A 24549-nucleotide genomic window follows, 5' to 3' on the forward strand; every position below is an offset into this window, starting at 1 on the left:
AAAACTACCATTAGGCAGTCATACGCTGTCCATGCAGCTGATATATAAAATATTGCTTTTGTGCTGCAGTACCAAGGTATGCTGTTAATGATAACAGAAGGCTCACAAGTAAAGTATAAGGGTATGTTTCTCGCACAGCTCAGAGTACATACAGTTCCTACAACCACACGCGCTGTTTTCTCAGTGCAATATTTCACTTTCAGCTTCTGACAACAAATGGCTATAAATCGATCAATGGTGAAAGCGACTGTTCACCACACAGAAGAATCTCGAACACCATGAATTAAAACAAAACTCAATGTAAGTACTGGGGTGATGGACAGGAATGTGAATGTCAAATAAGTTCCGAGAATCCGATTTAATATCACACCCGTGAACATGACCAAGAGATCAGTCACTGCCATGGACATCATATAAAAAGTGATACATCTGGATAGGCCGCATCTTCCTCGAGATAGATTCACTATCACCTCCAAATTAGCTGTCACAAAGAAATAAAAACAGTGAATTATCGGGGAGGGAATGAACTAAAGAAGAGAAAAGTTGGAAATACTCACAGGCCGGTAAGCAATTGTAAAGGGAGAACAAAGTATAGTATTTCATGTTTTTTTGCGCTGAAGAAAATGCCTCTGAAATTGTGGCAAATACACAAAACTGCCCTGTGCTGTCAGATAACTATGGATTTATCAGATATAGCGAACTCAATCTTGTAGTTTGTCACTCAGCCTCAGGAAATATAATAACATTTGAAAGAAGAGCACAGACAAAAATTGTTGCAGGTATTGATTAATTGGAGCTCCACTGATAATATATCATCCTGAACATTTATCACAATGGCTGCATTTGACATTCAAATGAGAGACATAAATGTTTTCACATCAGTGTAAAAAATAGGGGAATGTCTAATAACTAAATTTAATTAAATCAGGTGAATATAAAAATAAAGGAACTTGAACACCTGATTGATGATTTACATGAAGGAGTGTGTCATATTTCAAGCATATTTGAAGCAACTCATGTCAGAAAATTCGGCACGGCTGCCCCGTCTGAGTAGGTCTGTTGTGTTTCAATCTGGACATTATGAACTCAATACTCTTCAATTGGCCCTAAATGAATAAGCTGAAGGCAGTAAAATAATATGTTAATGCAAAATGTGTACAGATTTAGTCCGCCACCCCCTTTCCATTTGAGCGCGAGAAATACGAGGTCAACAATGGTTAAACCGTGATAATATAATATCCGTCTCAACACAATAACAATGCTAAAATTAAGATCTAGCAATTGACCTGCGATGACAATGCAAGTTATATAATAGTGACAATTTTAAATTCTTTACCCATCAGTCCGGCCTCAATAAAACTCGAGAGAGATCCGTAGGTATAGTATTATTTATTTTTAACCAACTTGCAAGGCTGACACGCTCCACAGAGACTCAGAACACAGAGGCATCTTCTGGGGCTCCCGAACCGAGTGAGTGAGAAACAAAGAAATCTCTGCAAATATAATTCAAATGGCATCAAGCTTCATATACAAGATTCCCATTGGTAGTCCTATACTCCTCCTGACCTGACCATATATCCTGATTGGCTCACTTCGCATTCCTCAACCCTGGGCCTCTTGGTACCCAGCATCCTTTTCTCCATCCTCCAAGAGGCACCCCTCCCCCTTCCTTGCCATGCTTTCTGAATCCCTTTGTCCTTTGTTTGTGAACTCCCTATTATCAGACTGGCTCACATCCACATTATTGTAACTAATATTTTAACTAACTATTTTATATTACATTCGTTTGTTCAATTCCTCATTCCCTCCTTTTATCATTTCATGATAACCCATTGGTCCAATCCCTAGCTGTGCTTATGATTTCCCTCTCGCAGAATTCTGCTGTGACTGCCAGCACACAGAGGGGCAGTTCAGATAGCGATATGGTGGGGAAATTGAGGTGACAAAACATTGGTCGCTGTGCCATTAAAAAGGAAGTAGTATCCGTGATCCGTATACAGGCTAGCATCACAGTCAGTATATCGGTTGAGCAGGGATCCCCCAGTAGCCCAGTTGATCCAGCTTTGGAATGCCCATAGGCCTTCCAAACAATGCGTAAAGCCCTAGTCCCCACAGTGATATGAGAGACATTCGCCCAGCCACAAAGCCGAAGACCTGCCTTCTGCGAGACACAAGTGGCGTTGTAACAGACGCATTGACCTGATGTCCGGGTTATGTGACACTTCCGGTCAGTACAAGTGGAGGACAGACATGTTATAATCAGTTCCATCTCTACCAGTAAACAGCCGTACCCCTCACTGCTGAAATAATTCTCGTACGACCGGGAATCTCTATTGGGAGTGAAGTGGCTAGGTATATACGATCTCCACCGCTGAAGCTTATCATACTGTGAATGGGAGTCATTCCGAGGAAGGGGAAGGCAAATAGATGGTGGGGCTGAACCCGGATCATAAGGAAGAGTAACTTGCTCGGGCGGTGGCTCGGAACGCTGACAAGCACCCACAGTTTGGGGAGTGCCCCAAAGTGGTGAAACAGAAGATAACCTAGACACCGATGCGGGGTTCGTGTAACAGACAACCCGTCCCTGGCCATACAAGCAGTGGTAGATCTGGTAGAAGAGATTCATACTGCCCAGGTTTCCCTCATTCCGGGACCTAAATGAATTAAGTATATCTCCTGATAACCTACGTTCTATTTGTACTCCCCTTCTCACACGCTCCGTCCTCTTTCTAGTCCCCCTCTCTCTCTCGCAACCTCTTCCTACCCTCTCCGCACGGTCTGACTTTACCTTTACGGCACCAATCTTAATACATCCAAAATCAAATTTACATGTACTCCAAAAACAAGGCTATCTCCATGTAATGTTCCCTTCCCATCGCCTGGACCGGTGCAATTGCTTCATGAGTCCTGCATTGTCCGTTAACTTGATAACCTTCCATGAGTCGATACTATGCCTTCGTACATGGGGGCAGCGGAGAACATCACCTCGGCAAAAGTGAAATGTCCTTGTAGTTTGGTAGGAAGGTAACACAATAGCTATGTCCGTGTGTCCCACTACCTCCAAGGCATCTGACTACCTTGTTCCAAGTGAGGCAAAGCCGAATACAGGACAGGTGGCCCGTATGCAATCCGTCATGCTTCACACCTGTAAAACAGCGCTCGGGAAAGGGGCCAGGTTAGTGACCGACAATTTTGCAGTGGTGGAGGTAGACGCAGCACTCCCCTCCTCCACTTTAACTGCAGCGGGGGTTGTAAGGAGAACTTGGAAAGGCTCCTGTCTCTGTGGCTCCAACCCTTTCCGAGTCCAGTTCTTAACCACGACATAACTACCAGGCTGCACTGATGTTTCATTTTTCAAGCGAGCTATGTAATGGCGACAGTGACGGGTGAGCCGCCCGAACCTGGCTATGGGGTTCCTTGTGGGCTATCGACATCATCCGAGCCATAGCCAGCTTACAACACATATTAAGGCATCCAATGATTATACAGTATACAATTATAATAACAAGTATTATCAATCCATGCATCAGGTAAAACCCCATGACCAAGCTATGAGAGCTAACTCTGAGCTGAATCCTGCTGTTGGGTTTATATCCCTCTTATAGTTGTACTGACTAGCAACTATCCCTCATCCTTGTCATTCGTATATACATGTCATGATTTGTAAACTGTGCACGGAAATTAATGGTAAATGCATCCATCTCGCAGACCAGTGTCGAAAGACACTTTGTGATGTGCTTTCCTCAAGTCCAATCACCGTGGACCATAGCTGTCGCCGCTCAGGAAGCTAACACAATAGCTATTTCCGTGTGTCCCACTACCTCCAAGGCATCTGACTACCTTGGCGTAGCAGGACCGTAAAAGCTTCCTCATGTCCCTTAGAAACAGCACACAACTCAGTCCATCAGCGACCAGAAGGTCTTGATCCCTCACTGGGGTTTTGTTTTTAGAAGTGCTTTCTGTTTCTCATGGGAATAGTAAATTATGATATCATGTATTATCCACTGATTATCTTGCATTATCAATTGCAGGAGCTTCAACCGATCCTGTTTCTATTCCTGATTTCCTTACACTAACATCGAACATTGTACTGAACCATGTAGCCTGCCAACCGTGGCTTTCTTGAGACAATAGCTCAGTTTTCTTCAAACCCCTTTTGTCCGTTATCATTTTCCTTACAGCATGAAGTGTATACTTGCCATTATTCGTTTGTTTTTATAATAACACTACTCACACATTTAATACAGTTAACTTTTTGTGGATACAACCCAGTTGAATCCATACATAACAGTCTCGAACAACTTACAGGACATTTCATCTGTAATAACTGTTATACTCTCCAATGCTATACTGGTTGCTGCATTGGTTACAAATTTCCCCTCGTGGCAGCAAGCTGCCAAGATTATTAAACTATTCTCATTTAAAATACGGGGGTTTCGCGTCAGTCGCTGCTGTCTGCCGAGACCCTTAATAACTCCACCGCATAATATGCCCCTCCTGGAGACCACAGGTCACCCATCAGCTAACGTCCAGTTAGAGATGTCTGACCGGAGGTTTCACTATTCAGTAATAATTTGATATTTTTATTTGTTGCTAACCCGTAAGGTTTTTCTTCCGGGCTCTATAATTTAATTCCCTCTAATATGTAGCCAATTGTATCATTAGTTTTTTTCCCATACTGTCCGAAACATTCTTTTCCAGAGTGTTGTTCAGGTTCGTCATCTGTATTATTGTTGCTTCATCTGAAACCCAAATGAACAGGTCAAAGGCGGAGAGGGCCCTATTTCTTGATTTGTATCTTCCTATCCTTGCTTGGATATTCCAGACGTACCCTCTCCAGGACTTCCGGATTTCCATTTCCACCATTCCTATTTTTCTAACTCAGTGATTCAATCAGGTCGAAACATTCCCTGATACATTTCGGATATTGCTACAGCATCTACTTCAATGTTTTTAATTCTGATTGTGACAGGATTTTTTTTTTGAAAGCAAAGTTCCGAACATGACATTTTCACTGCATCACCTGTCCTATCGATGCTGCTAACATGTTTGAATTCACTGGCATCCTGACACCCATACCCAAACATTCCTTTTTCCCTTGTCCGAGCGGTTAGCGGCTATGATCTATTCTGTGGCACGGCATCATTGCAGTGATACAGTCTCTAAGCACTGTTCGGCTAATATTACCTCCCCAGATCATCACAAACTTCAATCATCAGTATTCCTTGGAGCCGAAGCATTTCCCCCTTTTCTATTGTTCTAAATGCAATATCAAATCGTCTGACTACGCTGTATCTGTCATTCTCCTAGATTTCATATGATTACTCCTTGACCAAACTACTGGGCTATAGGACGTGCCACACCTTTGACACGATGGTTCATGATGTTCACAATGAATCATTTTAAACTGGGAACCAATTCTCTATTGCAACTTCCCCTGTGCTTCTAATAGCTGTGATTAAAAGTACAATTTACTTTTGCTGCTCCGAGGAAAAAGAGGGCCTGCATACTCTCATGACCATTCTTCCATCGGTGTCTCAAATACCCCAAAGTTCTCATGATTTGCTGAACCCCGTTTCGTGAAACAGGCACTGTGATTCGACTAACTTTCTCTCTCATCCCAACACTGACCTCCCTGCCTGCCTTTGACACTGAACACCCTAAATAGTCAACTTCGCTCCTGCCAATCTGGCATTTCATTAACCCTATTTTAAATCCTACTTCACTAAGTGTTTTAATAATTTTGCTCACTCTTTCAACATGTGTCCTCCTGATCATCATCTCTAATTTACACATCATCAACATATACGAAAGCCAAATCATGTTTAATCAGCTCCCTTAGTATTGCCTCAAAGTGGTTCAGGGAATTAATATATCCTTGTGGCAATTTACAGTATACTTAATATTTAGTGCCAAAGGTATTACTAGTTTCGCTTTCCTTATCTCCTCGAGTTATCAATTGGTGTTTATATCTTTATTTATTTATTTATTTATTTTTTGCATCTGTTTGTATTAACCTTTCCCTGCCATCAGATTCTCATTTCCTGATACTGCAAGTAATACTCCTAACCTAAGCTCCGGTCCCATATCGTTATTCCTTAAAACTCCATCTGCAATGTAGTGCAAAAAATAGTCTTTGCTGTATGAAAATCCCCGATCAGTAAATTTGATGTGTAGTGAGTTTCCAGAGAATATACTGAAATCTCTACAAATTTGGAACACACCGAACAAAATTTTGAATTGTTGGTACATCATGGCTATCTCTAACAAAGGAGCACATGGCGCACACCGAATGCCTAGTCTTCACATTTCAATTTAGATTCCTTTGTTCTCTTATTTCTCAATTAATTTTTTTAGCAGCCAAGACTATGCCGAGTTGAAACTAATGATTTACAAATCCCAATTTATACATTTTGATTTCGCTTTTTGTTTACTTCCTGAGAATTATGTTCTAATTAACTCCCGCAATGTTAATCATTATTACTGATTTTCGAAAGAACTTTCAAATATTTACCCCGTTTTAAATTTAACTTTAACGGCTGAGTGTACCTCCTAATTGATGTGCAACTTCGTTTTTCAAAACACAACATTTTACAAACTAGGAATACCAGAGGATGTTCACAAATTCTTATTAAACGGACTCATTCATCCATTGGAGATCTCCATTGAAACAAAAGGAATTCAAATCATTATACTTTCATTCATCTCAACCAACCGAACAATAAAAGTTGGAATTTTTCAAAGAAACCGGAATATAATTTTGGCAAATCCTGAGAGCGCTCCGATACGGTTCTAAACTTCCCAAGTTCCTGGTTCTCTCTAGTGGCCATTCATCTCCCAATTTCTTCCTTAAAGTTGCTGACATTTTTCTAAAATTTCTCGCTTTATCTGGATAAATATCACATAATATTTATAACATAGAACATAGAACATTACAGCGCAGTACGGGCCCTTCGGCCCTCGATGTTGCGCCGACCCGTGAAACCATCTGAAGCCTATCTGACCTACACTATTCCATTTTCATCCACATGTCTATCCAGTGACCACTTAAATGCCCTTAAATTTGGCGATTCTACTACTGTTGCAATGAACTGTTTGGATCACTCGTGTTATCCAAGCAATTCCCCATAATCTAGAACTAGTCCTCAAGACTGCGTTGCTCGCCACTACAGTCCAAGGATACAATATTAGCTTAATCAACTATAGTTTCCAAAACACACGTGGAACTGAACCGTCCTTCCGACGTCCCATCAATCCCACATTCAACCCTTAACTGAACTATCAACATTATGACATCCCATCAGTTTTCGTTAACCCTCAGTCGTACCTACATCGACTGATTTTTAAAATTTTCTAATCCCCAGACTGACATTCGATTTCGTCATGACGATCTTTCCATTCCAACCGCGAGTGACCAGACCAATCAGACCATGAGGAAGGGGGGAAGTCGATGTGGTAATTTCCCAGCTACTCACATTGTGGGCCCGTTTCCACTTTCCTTGTCCAACATCAGTCTAATTCTGATTTCGCAACTGGCCGGTGACCGTCTGGAGAAATCCGGGTTTTCGGCACCAAATGACAATTCCTCAACCCTGGGCCTCTTGTTACCCAGCATCCTTTTCTCCATCTTCCACGAGGCACCCCTCCCCTCTTCCTTGCCATGCTTTCTGAATCCCTTTGTCCTTTGTTTGTGAACTCTCTACTATCAGACCGACTCACATCCACATTATTGTAACTAATATTTTAACCAACTGTTTTATATCACATTCGTTTGTTCAATGCCTCAATAGTACTCTATATACATAGTGATAACAGTGGTCTAGTTCAATCACATTATTAATATCAAAGGTAAGAAAGTGTTACATTTACACCGTGTGTTGGCAGTGATAGTTGGGTGACTTTAGGCTATTAAAGAGCGACATTGTACTAATTAAGTAAATATCATTTTCCAATAACGGGGGCAAATTATTTCAGGAAAAGACAAAATTATACGGGTTACGGGAGAAAACGCAGATGTCATAACAAGATACTAAGCCAGTAAATCGATGCAATAATATATTCAAGGCACGCAGGACATATACTTAAGATTAAATATGCAGACGATTTAGAGTAAAGTTGGGACGTTGCTCCAGTTGATGTAATAAAGTATCGCGCTGAAGCAACGAAGCAAGATATTGGTAACATGGGGGAGCATTATTGATAGATTAGAGAAGTGGTCTAGATAAAGCATCAAACTAACAACATAATTCAATATTTACCTGGAACCCCGATAGCTGCAATTGCTGGATAATAAATGGTAAAGACCAGGCTTTGTGATTATCCATGCATATCTATCAGAATCACAGCTTGCGTTCTGAACTTGAAATGAAAAATGAAAATCGCTTATTGTCACGAGTAGGCTTCAATGAAGTTACTGTGAAAAGCCCCTTGTCGCCACATTCCGGCGCCTGTCCGGGGAGGCTGGCACGGGAATCGAACCCTGCTGCTGGCCTGCTTGGTCTGCTTTAAAAGCCTGCGATTTAGCCGAGTGAGCTAAACCAGCCCCTGTTATCCGAAACTGTCGCAGATTTATGTCTGATGTCACACTCTGGAGAGTCAATTGTTTTTTTAAATATCTTAATACTAACTATACTAACTGAAACAAACAGGCTAGTGCAGCTGCTGCCAAACTCGATACCATGGACTTGAATGCATTTCAAGGGAATTGACACCTACCGAGAAGAGAGAATGAATTCAGTTGCAGAGTTTCTAAAAATGAATGAAAATTTGGAAAGGGTTGTTCGGTAATGCTGAAATTGAGCCTTCCACACGGTGAATCTTTGAAGTCAAACCATACATGGTTGAGCTAATTGGCCCCGACAGAAACGTTTTCTGACCATTGACATGCAGGTCCGAAATTGGAAATTATAGCCATGCTCTCGCATCTTATTATATTCATGACCGTGTGATCACGGGTTATCTGCAACATGTGTCCAACACCCGTTGAAAGTGCAAGAACACTTTAACATGACTGTGTACTCAACACCGTGAAAAGTACAATTCAACATGAACAGGTCCAGTCAATCAGAAAACTTCCCAGCTCATCAGTTAAATTCATAACGAATATGTGCCGAACCAGTTCAGCAAATTTGCATTTATTGTTGACGTGCCAGTTCACTTTAGAGCAGTGGCGGTCAGTGTACATAGGTCCAGTTAAACACTTGCAGTCACTCTGTACAGTTTTGAATCCATATATTCACAGTCCCAGTTGGCAAGTTCCTTTTATGCGTGACTCTTTGACAAAGTCATTCAGACTCTAAACCTTAGCACCATTTCTCTCCAGAGATGCTGCCCGACCTGCTAAGATTGTTCTGTTGCTTCTGTTTTTGTACCTTTTCAGCACAGTTTGTTACACTGACCATAAGATGACGGAATGCATTTCCTGCCAGAGTGCCATGCTCACCTGAGAGATTATATTCAGTGTAAAATTTCTCAGCATTATTTCCCAGATGCCCATGCTTATAGCGTTTGAGATTCCTATCCCTAACGCAATGCTATCCAATCACAAAACCTCGCTATCCCACAAGAGGACAATTTGATCCCTGTTCCGTGCCTTTCTTGAACAAAGCCCGAAGCACACGCTGTCTTCCATCCCACTTCTTTGCCTGTATGAAAGTCTTATCACAATGAACAACTTTCAATATAACTTCCTTCACATTGTGCAGATGAGGTTTATTCTGATTTGTATCTTAACACACTAGCTTCCTGTTCCTTTTGGGTTGGAATTCTTGAAGACTCGTTTTTCCAATCAGAGTTGCTTTCCTCATCCGCGCCTCTTTCCCCCATTCATTCATAACTGCATTCGTGTCATTTCTTGATTAAACCATGAACTGAAAAATCACGTTTAGTTTTCTTTCAAATTCCAACCAACATACGTCTCCATTCGATCCACCACTGGATTTCCCATTCGTTCCCATGACTTTGATGTGCCGAATTCTGCGGTTAAGCTATTGCTACATGGTGAGAATAAACCCAGCAATACCCTGAACAACAGTGAAAATATATCCCATATTCTACTCTTCCAGTTTCCCCATCTCTGCAGTCTTTGTTCAGACAGAATAACGCCCATTCATATCTTCAGCCAAGCACTCATACCTCACAAAGGTTTACTGAATCCATCGCTGTGGCAGTAACATTTCTGCGAATTCAGCGTTCATCCATCTGCCTTCCAGAACATTCTCAGTTACGACCCCATGTATCACCATCATCAACTGATCATCTTGTTTTTAATTTAATTTAGAGTACCCAATTATTTTTTCCAATTAAGGGGCAATTTAGTGTGGCCAGTCCACCTAGTTTGCACAGTTGCAGACAATAGGGTGTTGAGTATCCTAGACAGGGAAAGCACTCTGGACAATTCCTTCCTGCACCTTGACGACGTCAATGTCGTTTGCCCGGAATTGCCGTATTCTCACTGATGAGCACCTGCAATTAGATCGAACTGGCCTTGAGTGTTCAGTACTTCGCAGCTGGGGTTAAGCATGTTCATTGCGAAATGGTCCGGCCGATATTTTGGCACCCTCCCCAGCAGATATGAATGATTTAAGTTGCTTGGATGCCCCGAGTGTCATGCAGCTGCCCCTTTCCACCATATTACTATCGAGAAGATAGCAGCAGAGAGAGATCTGTCCAGCTAAATTGCTTGGCCACAATGTGCAAAGTGTACCATTGGAATATTAGAATGTATGTGTCCGTCAATAAGGAATGTGTTGCTTCGGAAACGGATCGTCGTGCAACAGTCAGCCTGCTACCCTATGAACGAAAACAGCATTGGACTTTTGATTTTGGACTCTTGACTCACGTGAAGCCATAACTCTTTTTTCAATCGTGGTCTTGGCAAGTACCGTTATATTTCAGAATCTCTCTTTTAATGTATGAAAACAAAAGAAAAAGCCCGTTTCCGGGGTTGTCTGTGGGTGCAAAATAACAGGCCCTCTTATTTTAACTAATCTCGGTGTTGCTGTGAGGATATTAATAGTGGGTTGGATCACTCCAAAGTAAGGCTATTTAGTGGAGGGTTCAAAATGAATATTGCTCCTTCCGTTCATTTGTGAATTTAATTTTTTTTATATTCACAGGGAATGAAACATCATTGCATGCTGTACATTCAGTAATGGCACAAATCAAGGCCCGATGGTATATTATTATTTATCTTTTAGTGGTATGCGTGCGTCTCTGGCAAGACCTAAAAACGCACCCCAGACGTATTTACCTTTGACCTCAGGGGGCTGTCAACCCATTCCAGTGGACAATTCAACGTCAGCCAAAGTATCGTGGATCGGGAGCCACAGACATGACAGACCAGAGAAGTTTTAGTGAACAAAAATGTTTTATTTAGGGCAATCCGTTATATTTGTCAACGCCCACAGAAACCCTTGCAGAGGGGCGTTGGTGGGGTCGTCGATCGTACCAGTGGCAAGGGTCTCACGGGCTGTCGCTAACATTGGCAGCAGGGACAGCGCAAGGGACAGTGGCCCCCACGGAGCAGGCCACCAAATGGTTCAAGGATGGGGGGATAGGTGGGGCGGCGAGGGGGACATGCAGGGGTAGGGTACGCAGTGCCAATTGGGACCAACATCTAACCTGGTTGGGCATCGTTGTGTTCACCATACACTGCGACTGTACGAGCTAGAGATGCTCGAGGAGGAGGAAGCTGCAGCAGTGGAGCTTGGCCGAGAGGAACAACAGGCAGCCAGTAAGGATGGAGCGCCGACCGCCCAACAAGTCCAGGAGGAGAATGGAAAAGAGGCGCCGCATGAGACCTCGCCTGTACCTACAGTGCCTGTCATTCGAGGACCTGCCAGACTGGGCATTCTGATGAAGACTTGGAGCCCACCCAGATAGGCGAAAATGTAGGGGAGTCAAGTCATAGTATTACTTTATCCAACGCAACGCCCAGCCAATCAGACTCAACTTGACAAACAATGAGCATACTGAAGTTCTGTTCTCGGCATTATTGTGATTGCGTGCATTGTTACATTATTGCTATTTCCCGATGAATCATGGAAAAAATTGTCGACAAACGTGCCCCTCGTTGAAGCAACATTGTGATTCGGTACCTACAAGCGACTGTTCACAATGGGAGCATGATGGACATTTGAATCTATTGCCACTGCATTCAACATTGTTGTTGAACAACCCTGCAAACATCAGAAGAAAATATTTCCATGTGAGCATGTTTATGAAATTACTGAAGGCAAGTGCCGGCCGTTTACATATATATATATAACAGAAGACAATGGATACCGTAAAGGATTCGGAACGAGTGAAAGGAAAATTCAAACGTAATCCGGGAAGCTTCAGACCGTTTGGTTTCAAATCCATTGTGAGCAATTCTGCGCAATAACATTCTTAAGCTCAAAACTTTAACATGAAAAAGGAATAAGTACCGAATCGACAGCTGGACAATAACTAAAAGTTATTTGCAGTGATTAAAGCTCCTTTATCCTTGTATTTGTATTCATAATTTATTTACCTCTCAACCGATCCTTCACCTCGGTTGTTGGTCTCATTACGTTTGCAGAGATTGAGTGCAGTTATTCACGGGGTGGATTACTTGTATTAAAGTTACTAACCTGGTGACTGCAGTTCATTGGTCCTCAGGCATCTTTCAATAATATCTAATTTCACTTGTATTGTGACTATGAGTCAAGTGGGACTGGAATTGGCTGTTTTCTCGCCCAGGGTGTCGTGACAAGAGACATGACTTCAATAATTATTCGATACAGGTAGAAGGAAGTGTGTACTTGCCAATCTACTTCTCCTTTTGCCTCCAAACTTGCGACAAACGAGATTTAAAGGTGTCAGACAGTGTTGAATGAGCACTTGCTTTTTTATGCATTTCGTATGAAAACAGAGGCTTGTGGAAAAAGCAATAGAGGGAATGATTGAAAACATTTCGGCAGGGATTCTTAATTAATTGATCAATAAATGCCTAGTGCATGATGATACAGAGATTGTCATTGGCTTGGGGGATATTTCCTTCATTCCCAGATAAATTGTACGGAAATATATATCGTTTAATACATGATGCACTTATTCCACCTTCATGCCGTTATAGTGTAGTTGAGCTTTCCCATTCGTTACTGCCTTCTTGCTGGCGCTGTCGGCTGCTTTTGTATTCAGGAGGAGACCAAGTACATTTGGGAAGAAGCTATATAGCGCAGCCAGCTGATTCTTCTAAAATGCAGCCAATCGCTATTAATGGAACGGTCCTGATAATAATGGTGCTGGTGTTAAAACGGAATAAAATAAATTGCCTGGGGGTGTAATACTTCCAATTTGGAGGCTGAATCACGGGAGTCCTGAGAGATGGAGATGAAAAAATGGAGCTTGGCTTGGTGATATTCTGCTCTTGTAGATGGCCAAGATTACTGAGATAAAGAAATGGGGTCGTGGCCTGAATACTCAGTATTAGATATATGGTCTCAAATGGCTGGGTGCAAGGTCAAAATTTGGCACAATGACCACAGTCAGGTGATCGTGGCAAGTGAAAGTATTTTACCATCACATCTCCTCACATATTCACGGAATTATTACGACAAAGGAATTATATCAATCTGGCCAGCGAGCACATGATCATACCGTTTGCCCATGCGAAACACGATCTCGCTTAACCCAATGCAGAACAACGGGCGGCAGCATTGGTGACAGTCAGGCACAACGAAAGCATCCAGGTGCTTCACCTCATGCTCACGGAACGATAGCTACTAGGTCGCTGTTCTGACAGACATGTCCAGGGATTTAAAAATGCCATAAGGCCAGGGAACCGTCGTGCTGTAAAAACAGTAACATTCTTCCAACACTCTTGCAGGAATCTTTGGGGAAAAACAACAGGGCAACAGAGCAGATTCCCGACAATTAATTAACTGTGACATAATTCCAATTCAGAAAGGTGTACGGCTGCGACAGAAATTACATGTGATGGTGTTTTCTGCCATTGAACATGCTAAATTGCCTTAGTGTCGAAACAAAAAATGTTGGGAGGGGTATTGAGCTACGTAAAAAGGGTCGAAGTGAGGGCTGAAAGTGGGTCTGTGCAGATTCGATGGGCCGAATGGCCTCATTCTGCAATGTGTGTTCTGTGATCAGCATTTCCAGCCTCTGACCAGCTCTTGTACACAGAAGATATTATGGCTGGTCAGATTAGTTTGTAGACAATGGAAAGCCAGGATGCTGATAATGGTGATTCAGCAAATTTAATGTTATGAATGTTACGTGTTATTATAATAAGGCTTTGCCGTGGCGTACCATCACTACACTCGTAATACAGAGAGCCAGGATAATGTTCTAGGCACCTGGATTAGAATCGCACCATGGCAGATTGTGAAATTTAAATTCAACAAAAAATGGAATTATTTGAAGCCTTTGCCGACTGTCATAAAAAAGAAAAAAAATAATTTTGGGTTTGGACGACATGGTCTACCTGGTTTGGCTTTCATGTCACTCCAGATCCATGGCAATTGTGTTGACTCTTAAATTGCTTAGCAAGGCTTTACACTGAAGGGACATTAGGATGAATTAATTGCTGCCCACGCCAGCGACACCCAGATTCAAGGAAGTATAAAATCAATCTATCATGTTAGATGGGATGTATTATTTTTTAAATTAATACATTAATAAAGAACACGATGGTCACTTCAAATAGCAGTAAGAACATAAGAACTAGGAGCAGGAGTAGGCCATCTGGCCCCTCGAGCCTGCTCCGCCATTCAATTAGATCATGGCTGATCTTTTGTGGACTCAGCTCCACTTTCCGGCCCGAACACCATAACCCTTAATTCCTTTATTCTTCAAAAAACTATCTATCTTTACCTTAAAAACATGTAATGAAGGAGCCTCAACTGCTTCACTGGGCAAGGAATTCCATAGATTCACAACCCTTTGGGTGAAGAAGTTCCTCCTAAACTCAGTCCTAAATCTACTTCCCCTTATTTTGAGGCTATGCCCCCTAGTTCTGCTGTCACCCGCCAGTGGAAACAACCTGCCCGCATCTATCCTATCTATTCCCTTCATAATTTTAAATGTTTCTATAAGATCCCCCCTCATCCTTCTAAATTCCAACGAGTACAGTCCCAGTCTACTCAACCTCTCCTCATAATCCAACCCCTTCAGCTCTGGGATTAACCTAGTGAATCTCCTCTGCACACCCTCCAGTGCCAGTACGTCCTTTCTCAAGTAAGGAGACCAAAACTGAACACAATACTCCAGGTGTGGCCGCACTAACACCTTATACAATTGCAACATAACCTCCCTAGTCTTAAACTCCATCCCTCTAGCAATGAAGGACAAAATTCCATTTGCCTTTTTAATCACCTGTTGCACTTGTAAACCAACCTTCTGTGACTCATGCACTAGCACACCCAAGTCTCTCTGAACAGCGGCATGCTTTAATATTTTATCGTTTAAATAATAATCCCGTTTGCTGTTATTCCTACCAAAATACATTTCGGCGAAAAAAATCTGTAATTCTCTACCTCGTCGGCCTACATATATCTCCATGTCTGCAACAATTCAGTCAGCGTTTAGCTACATTCTGTAATGACCTAGCATTACATTGAGTTTTGAGGTGCCTCTTCTAAGATGACAATTCGTGGAGGATCGTAAATTCTGCCTTTTCTCGACAAACCCTAAATATCAGTAAGTGGAAGGTATCTGAGCTTGTTCCCCAAACGTATTTTCCTGCTTCATCACACTTCGTGAGTGTTTCCCACCCTACCTCCTCCACTAACCAACCCCCCCCCCCCCCCACCCCACGGTGGTTGGGAAGCGGGAGCAGGTGCCTGTCGTGAAGGTGAGTGAGTGCCTTTAAATTTGCTTACCTTTCAGCGGGAGCAGGGTTTGAGGTAATATCAGGTAAGCTCTTCCTTTCTTTTTCTTTTTCTTGTTTTTTTTTAAATCTAGAGGTGATGTCAGGGAAGGCAGTACAATGCCCCCCCTGCAGAATGTTTGAGGTGAGGGACGCCGTCAGTGTCCCTGCTGATTTCATCTGTGGGAAGTGCACCCAACTCCAGCTCCTCAAAAACCGTGTTAGGGACCTGGAGCTTGAGCTGGATGAACTTCGGATCATTCGGGAGGCAGCGGGGGTCATAGATAGGAGCTTCAGGGAAGTCGTTACACCAAAGACTGGAGATAGATGGGTAACTGTAAGAGGGACTGGGAAGAAGCAGTCAGTGCAGGGACCCACTGCGGTCGTTCCCCTGAGTAACAAGTATACCGTTTTGGATACTTGTGGGGGGGGGGACTTACCAGGGGTAAGCCATGGGGTACGGGCCTCTGGCACGGAGTCTGTCCCTGTTGCTCAGAAGGGAAGGGGGGAAAGGAGTAGAACATTAGTAATTGGGGACTCAATAGTCAGGGGCACAGATAGGAGATATTGTGGGAGCGAGAGAGACTCACGTTTGGTATGTTGCCTCCCAGGTGCAAGGGTACATGATGTCTCGGATCGTGTTTTCCGGGGCCTTCAGGGGGAGCGGGAGCAGGCCCAAGTCGTAGTCCACTTTGGCACTAACGAAATAGGTAGGAAAGGGGACAAGGATGTCAGGCAGGCCTTTAGGGAGCTAGGATGGAAGCTCAGAGCGAGAACAAACAGAGTTGTTATCTCTGGGTTGTTGCCCGTGCCACGTGATAGTGAGATGAGGAATAGGGAGAGAGAGCAATTAAACACGTGGCTACAGGGATGGTGCAGGCGGGAGGGATTCAGATTCCTGGATAACTGGGGCTCTTTCTGGGGAAGGTGGGACCTCTATAGACAGGATGGTCTACATCTGAACCTGAGGGGCACCAATATCCTGAGGGGGGGGGGAGATTTGTTAGTGCTCTTTGGGGGGGGTTTAAACTAATTCAGCAGGGGCATGGGAACCTGGATTGTTTTTTGGGGGTACGGGAGATTGAGAGTATAGAGGTCAGGAGCACAGATTTGACTTCGCAGGAGGGTGCCAGTGTTCAGGTAGGTGGTTTGAAGTGTGTCTACTTCAATGCCAGGAGTATACGAAATAAGGTAGGGGAACTGGCAGCATGGGTTTGTACCTGGGACTTCGATGTTGTGGCCATTTCAGAGACATGGATAGAGCAGGGACAGGAATGGTTGTTGCAGGTTCCGGGGTTTGGTGTTTTAGTAAGCTCAGAGAAGGGGGCAAAAGAGGGGGAGGTGTGGCGCTGCTAGTCAAGGACAGTATTACGGTGGCGTAAAGGATGCTTCATGGGGACTTTTCTTCCGAGGTAGTATGGGCTGAGGTTAGAAACAGGAAAGGAGAGGTCACCCTGTTGGGAGTTTTCTATAAACCACCTAATAGTTCTAGGGATGTAGAGGAAAGGATGGCGAAGATGATTCTGGAAAAGAGCGAAAGTAACAGGGTAGTTGCTTTGGGAGATTTTAACTTTCCAAATATTGACTGGAAAATATATAGTTCGAGTACATTAGATGGGTCGTTCTTTGTACAATGTGTGCAGGAGGTTTTCCTGACACAATATGTTGACAGGCCAACAAGAGGAGAGACCACATTGGATTTGGTTTTGGGTAATGAACCAGGCCAGGTGTTAGATCTGGAGGTAGGTGAGCACTTTGGAAACAGTGACCACAATTCGGTGACCTTTACGTTAGTGATGGAAAGAGATAAGTATACCTCGCAGGACAAGAGTTATAACTGGGGGGAGGGCAATTATGATGCCATTAGACATGACTTAGGATTTGTAGGTTGGAGAAGTAGGCTGCAAGGGTTGGGCACACTGGATATGTGGAGCTTGTTCAAGGAACAGCTATTGCATGTTCTTGATAAGTACGTACCAGTCAGGCAGGGAGGAAGGGGTCGAGCGAGGGAACCGTGGTTAACCAAAGAAGTGGAATCTCTTGTTAAGAGGAAGAAGGAGGCCTATGTGAAGATGAGGCGTGAAGTTTCAGTTGGGGCGCTTGATAGTTACAAGGAAGCGAGGAAGGATCTAAAGAGAGAGCTGAGACGAGCAAGGAGGGGACATGAGAAGTCTTTGGCAGGTAGGATCAAGGAAAACCCAGAAGCTTTCTATAGGTATATTAGGAATAAAAGAATGACTAGGGTAAGAGTAGGGCCAGTCAAGGACAGTGGTGGGAAGTTGTGTGTGGAGGCTGAGGAGATAAGCGAGATACTAAATAAATACTTTTCGTCAGTATTCACTCAAGAAAAAGATAATATTGTGGAGGAGAATGCTGAGACCCAGGCTATTAGAATAGATGGCATTGAGGTGCGTAGGGAAGTAGTGTTGGCAATTCTGGACAAGGTGAAAATAGATAAGTCCCAGGGCCTGATGGGATTTATCCTAGGATTCTCTGGGAAGCCAGGGATGAGATTGCTGAGCCTTTGGCTTTGATTTTTAGGTCATCATTGGCTACAGGAATAGTGCCAGAGGACTGGAGGATAGCAAATGTGGTCCCTTTGTTCAAGAAGGGGAGTAGAGATAACCCCGGTAACTATAGGCCGGTGAGCCTATCGGCTGTGGTGGGTAAAGTCTTGGAGAGGATTATAAAAGATACGATTTATAATCATCTAGATAGGAATAATATGATTAGGGATAGTCAGCATGGTTTTGTGAAGGGTAGGTCATGCCTCACAAACCTTATCGAGTTCTTTGAGAAGGTGACTGAACAGGTAGACGAGGGTAGAGCAGTTGATGTGGTGTATATGGATTTCAGTAAAGCGTTTGATAAGGTTCCCCACGGTCGGCTATTGCAGAAAATACGGAGGCTGGAGATTGAGGGTGATTTAGAGATGTGGATCAGAAATTAGCTAGTTGAAAGAAGACAGAGAGTGGTAGTTGATGGGAAATGTTCAGAATGGAGTTCAGTTACGAGTGGTGTACTACAAGGATCTGTTCTGGGGCCGTTGCTGTTTGTCATTTTTATAAATGACCTAGAGGAGGGCGCAGAAGGATGGGTGAGTAAATTTGCAGACGACACTAAAGTCGGTGGAGTTGTAGACAGTGCGGAAGGATGTTGCAGGTTACAGAGGGACATAGATAAGCTGCAGAGCTGGGCTGAGAGGTGACAAATTGAGTTTAATGTGGAGAAGTGTGAGGTGATTCACTTTGGAAAGAATAACAGGAATGCGGAATATTTGGCTAATGGTAAAATTCTTGGTAGTGTGGATGAGCAGAGAGATCTCGGTGTCCATGTAAATAGATCCCTGAAAGTTGCCACCCAGGTTGATAGGGTTGTGAAGAAGGCCTATGGGGTGTTGGCCTTTATTGGTAGAGGGATTGAGTTCCGGAGCCATGAGGTCATGTTGCAGTTGTATAAAACTCTAGTACGGCCTCATTTGGAGTATTGCGTACAGTTCTGCTCGCCTCATTATAGGAAGGACGTGGAAGCTTTGGAACGGGTGCAGAGGAGATTTACCAGGATGTTGCCTGGTATGGAGGGAAAATCTTATGAGAAAAGGCTGATGGACTTGAGGTTGTTTTCGTTAGAGAGAAGAAGGTTAAGAGGTGACTTAATAGAGCATACAAAATGATCAGAGGGTTAGATAGGGTGGACAGCGAGAGCCTTCTCCCGCGGATGGAGGTGGCTAGCACGAGGGGACATAGCCTTAAATTGAGGGGTAATAGATATAGGACAGAGGTCAGAGGTGGGTTTTTTACGCAAAGAGTGGTGAGGCGGTGGAATGCCCTACCTGCAACAGTAGTGAACGCGCCAACATTGAGGGCATTTAAAAGTTTATTGGATAAGCATATGGATGATAAGGGCATAGTGTAGGTTAGATGGCCTTTAGTTTTTTTTCCATGTCGGTGCAACATCGAGGGCCGAAGGGCCTGTACTGCGCTGTATCGTTCTATGTTCTATGTTCTATTACTGGTGCTCCTTGTGCCTATCGTGTTTGGCAAAAATTGTCGTTCATTGTATTTCCAATAGTGAACACAATGTTTAGTTATGAAGTTGCTTATGATTTCTGCTCATTCGCAAGATCGCACTCTTTTTACATTCCATTCATACTGCTGGAAGAGGCTGGGTATGTCGCCGAATTTGACCGTCTGAAACAGTAGAAAGTTTAATAATTTCTCCCCACTGTATTGTTCCTGCATTAATTATTCTGTCCCTCGCTAAATTAAAACAAGAGTGCATATGTTACTTGGTGACTTGTTGGTGGAGAATAATGTGCGCACAATTCCCATTTCGGAACATTTAAGATCAAAGCCTTATGCGTAAGACATACATGTGCCCCTTCTCAAGTTGATAGACTTTATTATCCAGAACAGAATGAAGGTCAGGGCTTGTGTAATTCAAAGGAATGCGAAGGAACTCCAGAGCCCTCTCGAATGTTGGAAATTCGTTATGTTTCAGTCAGCACACGGTCGAGAATTAAATACTAACTGAGAGGAGGTAAAGTAAAGTAATCTTTATTGTCACAAGGAGGCTTACATTAACACTGCAACGAAATTACTGAGAAAAAGTCCTAGTCGCCACATTCTGGTACCTGTTCGGGTACACAGAGGGAAAATTAAGAACATCCAAATTACCTAACAGCACGTCTTCGCGACTTGTGGGAGGAAACAGGAGCATCCCGAGGAAACCCAGACAGACACGGGGAGAGGAACATTGCGCACACAGTGGTGAAGGATTTTAAAGAAAATATCGCTTCGAGGAGGGCAAGAGATGAGTGACACAAACAAGAACTGTAACAGAATATAAAGTCAGATTCATATTAAACTTAAATTTTCGGTGCATTTAAATATTCTAACAATGAGTCTTCGTGGATATTTCACACCATTCTTTAACTCTTCTCTGAATTTACTCTGGGTACCCGCATAAATAAATGGGTTAATGCAGGAACTTAAAAGCTGAAGCATGTATCCTGTTTCCTCCAGAATAAAACTTGATACGCTGGAAGTTGAGCCTGAGGAGTAATTAAGGCTTGCAAGTTGGACATACAGGAAATTTACAAGAACAAACAAATATGAAAGTATGAAACTACCTGAAACACAAAAGAGTAAAACGATGGACTTTCTCCTCTTCTCCATTTCTGGGTCATTCTGATTCTCTCCGTTGCTGTGGACCCGGAGTCTCTTGCGGACTCTACTGGCAGCCAGAATGTGCTGTACTGTCAGAGCATTCAGCAACAAAATGATAATGAATGGGAGGCACGTCGTTAAAACTACCATTAGGCAGTCATACGCGGTCCATGCAGCTGATATATAAAATATTGCTTTTGTGCTGCAGTACCAAGGTATGCCGTTAATGATAACAGAAGGCTCACAAGTAAAGTATAAGGGTATGTTTCTCGCAAAGCTCAGAGTACATACAGTTCCTATAACCGCACGCGCTGTTTTCTCAGTGCAATATTTCACTTTCAGCTTCTGACAACAAATGGCTATAAATCGATCAATGGTGAAAGCGACTGTTACCCACACAGAAGAATCTCGAACACCATAAATTAAAACAAAACTCAATGTAAGTACTGGGGTGATGGACAGGAATGTGAATGTCAAATAAGTTCCGAGAATCCGATTTAATATCACACCCGTGATCATGACCAAGAGATCAGTCACTGCCATGGACATCATGTAGCAAGTGATACATATGGAGAGTCCACATCTTCCCCGAGATAGAATCACTATCACCGCCAAATTAGCTGTGGTAGAGAAAGGTAAAGAGTGAATTATCGGGGAGGGAATGAAATAAAGAAGAGAAAAGTTGGAAATACTCAGACTGTTCAGCAATTGTGAAGAAAGACCAAAGTTAGCATTTCATGTTGATTACCTTTTTTTGCGCTGAAGAAAGTGCCTCTCAAATTAAGGCAAATCCACAAAACGGTGCTGTGCTGTCACATAACTATGGAGTCATCAAATATAGAAAACTCAATTTTTTATTTGGCACTCAGTCACAGGAAATATGATCAAATTTCAAAGAAGAGCAAAGACAGCATTGGTGCATGTATTGCTGAATTGGAGGTCCACTGATAATATATCATCCTGACAATTGATCACAATTGCTGCGTTTGACATTCAAAAGAGTGACTTACATGTTCTTCACATCACTGAAAAAATAGGGGAACGTCTCGGAACTAAAATTAATTAAATCAGTTGAATTAAAAAATAATGGAATTTGGAACACCTGATTGATGATTTACTAATGGAAATGTGTCATATTTCAAGCAAATGTGAAGGAACTCAAGTCAGAAAGATCGGCACTGCTTCCCCGGCTGCGCAAGACTGGTGCATTTCAATCCGGACATTAAGACCTCAATACGCTTACATTGTCGCAAAATTGATCAGCTGAAGCCAGTAAAATAATATGTTAACGCAAAATATGCACAGACTTAATCCGCCACTCATTTTCCATTTGTGCGCGAGGAATACAATGTGAACAATCGTTAAGCCGTGATAATATAATATCCGTGTCAACACAATAACAGAGCTAAAGTTAAGATCTGACAATTGACGTCCGGTAACAATGCAAATTATACAATAGTGCTCCATATACTGAGTGATATGTGTTCTAGTTCAATCACGTTATTAATATCAAAGACAAAAATGAATTATATTTACACCGTGGACTGGCAGTGATAGCTGGGTGACCTTAGACAATTACAGGCCGACATTGTACTCATTAAGTAAATATCGTTTTCCAATAACGGGGCCAAATTATTTCAGAAAAAGACGAAATTATACGGGTTACGGGAGAAAAAACCTCTGTAATAACAAGATACTAAGCCAGTAAATTGATGCAATAATATCTTAAAAGCGTTGGATATATACTTGAGTTGAGTAAAGTTGGGACGTTGCTCCAGTAGATGTAATAATGTATCGCGCTTAAGCAGCGAAGCAAGGTATTCGTAACATGGGGGAGCATTATTGGTAAATTAGAGAAGTGGTGCAGATAAAGCATCAAAATAATAACATAATTCAATATTTACCTGGGACCCCGATAGCTGCAATGACGGGATAATAAATGGTAAAGACTAGGCCTTGTGATAATCCATGCATCTTTATCAGAATCGTTCTGAACTTATCCGAAAAAGTCCCACATTTATGTCTGATGTCAGACTCTGGGGAGTCAATTGTTTTTTTATATCTTTATCTTAACTGTACTAATTGAAAGAAACAGATTAGTGCAGCTGCTGCCAATCGTGGACTTGAACGCATTTCAATGGAATTGACACACGCCGAGAAGAGAGTATGAATCCCTCTAAAAATCAATGAAAATGTGAAAAAAGTGATTGCATAATGTTTAAAATGAGTCTTCCACACGGTGTATCTTTGAAGTTGAACTACACAAGGATGATCTAATTAGCCCCGACAGAAACTTCCACTGACCATTGATATGCTCGTCGAAAGGGGAAAACAAACAGCCATGTTTTCACTTCTGATTATTTTTATGATGTGGATATGCCGGCGTTGGACTGGGGTGAGCACAGTAAGGTGTCTTACAACACCAGGTTAAAGTCCAACATGTTCGTTTCAAACACCAGCTTTTGAAGCACTGCTACGATTCACCTGAGGAAGGAGCAGTGCTCCGAAAGCTAGTGTTTGAATCGAACATGTTCGCCTTTAACCTGGTGTTGTAAGACTGATTATTTTTATGAACATGTGATCATCGGTTACCTACAACATGGGCCCAACACCGGTTGAAAGCGTAAGAACACTTGAACATGACTGTGTGCTCAACACCGTGAATTGTCCAATTCAACATGAACAGGCCCACTTCATCAGAAAAAGTCCCAGCTCAGCAGTTAAATAAATAACGAATATATGCACTTCAAAGCTATTGTTTCCTCTTTGATGAGGTCCTATTCAACGTCTTTGCATTCAGTGAAAGCTACATAAGTTCAGTGTAGTTACGTTATGGATATCACAGGGTAAGTGGATGTTGTTACGTGCAGAGTGAATATGGTCATTCCAGTCATAATGCATAAAGGCGGGGACAGATCTATGTTAGCGTGGTTACATTTCTGTTTCTGCAAATTCACTTCAGTATGTTCGAGGGGCCTTGACAGGATTGATGCCGAGGGGTTATTCCACTTGTGGGAGAATCTATGAGCCGAGGGTCACTGTTTGAAAATACGAGGTCGACCATTTCAGACACAGATGTGAAGTTTTGTTCCACAGGTAGGCGTGAGTCTTCTGAACACTCTCAATCAAAAGGGAGTGGAGGCAGACCCTTTGAATGTTTTAAAGGCAGAAATAGATATATTTGGGATATCAATTGGGTCGGAGGATCCGGAGTGGCGGAAGGTTGCAGACAGATTAGCCATGATCCTTTTATTGGTGCAACAGGCTCGAAGGGCCAAGTGGCCTTCTGCTACTCCTTTTTCGTGTGTTAGTATGGTTGTTTTCGGTGTTCTATGATCCAGGTCCTCCTCAGGGCCTTGTTATTTAGGGTGGAAAACGTTTCATTTTGAACGGTCATTTTTGGTGTGGGCAGATCCGCTTCAGAAACATTCAACTGAGTCAATCTGAAATTATTTCAGTCGGACTGATTCTAGTTATTGCTTGCCCAACCAGTTCAGCAAATTTGCATTTCGTGTTGACCATCCAGTTCACTTT

Source organism: Scyliorhinus canicula, chromosome 17 (assembly GCF_902713615.1).
Source record: "Scyliorhinus canicula chromosome 17, sScyCan1.1, whole genome shotgun sequence".
Lineage (NCBI taxonomy): Eukaryota > Metazoa > Chordata > Chondrichthyes > Carcharhiniformes > Scyliorhinidae > Scyliorhinus > Scyliorhinus canicula.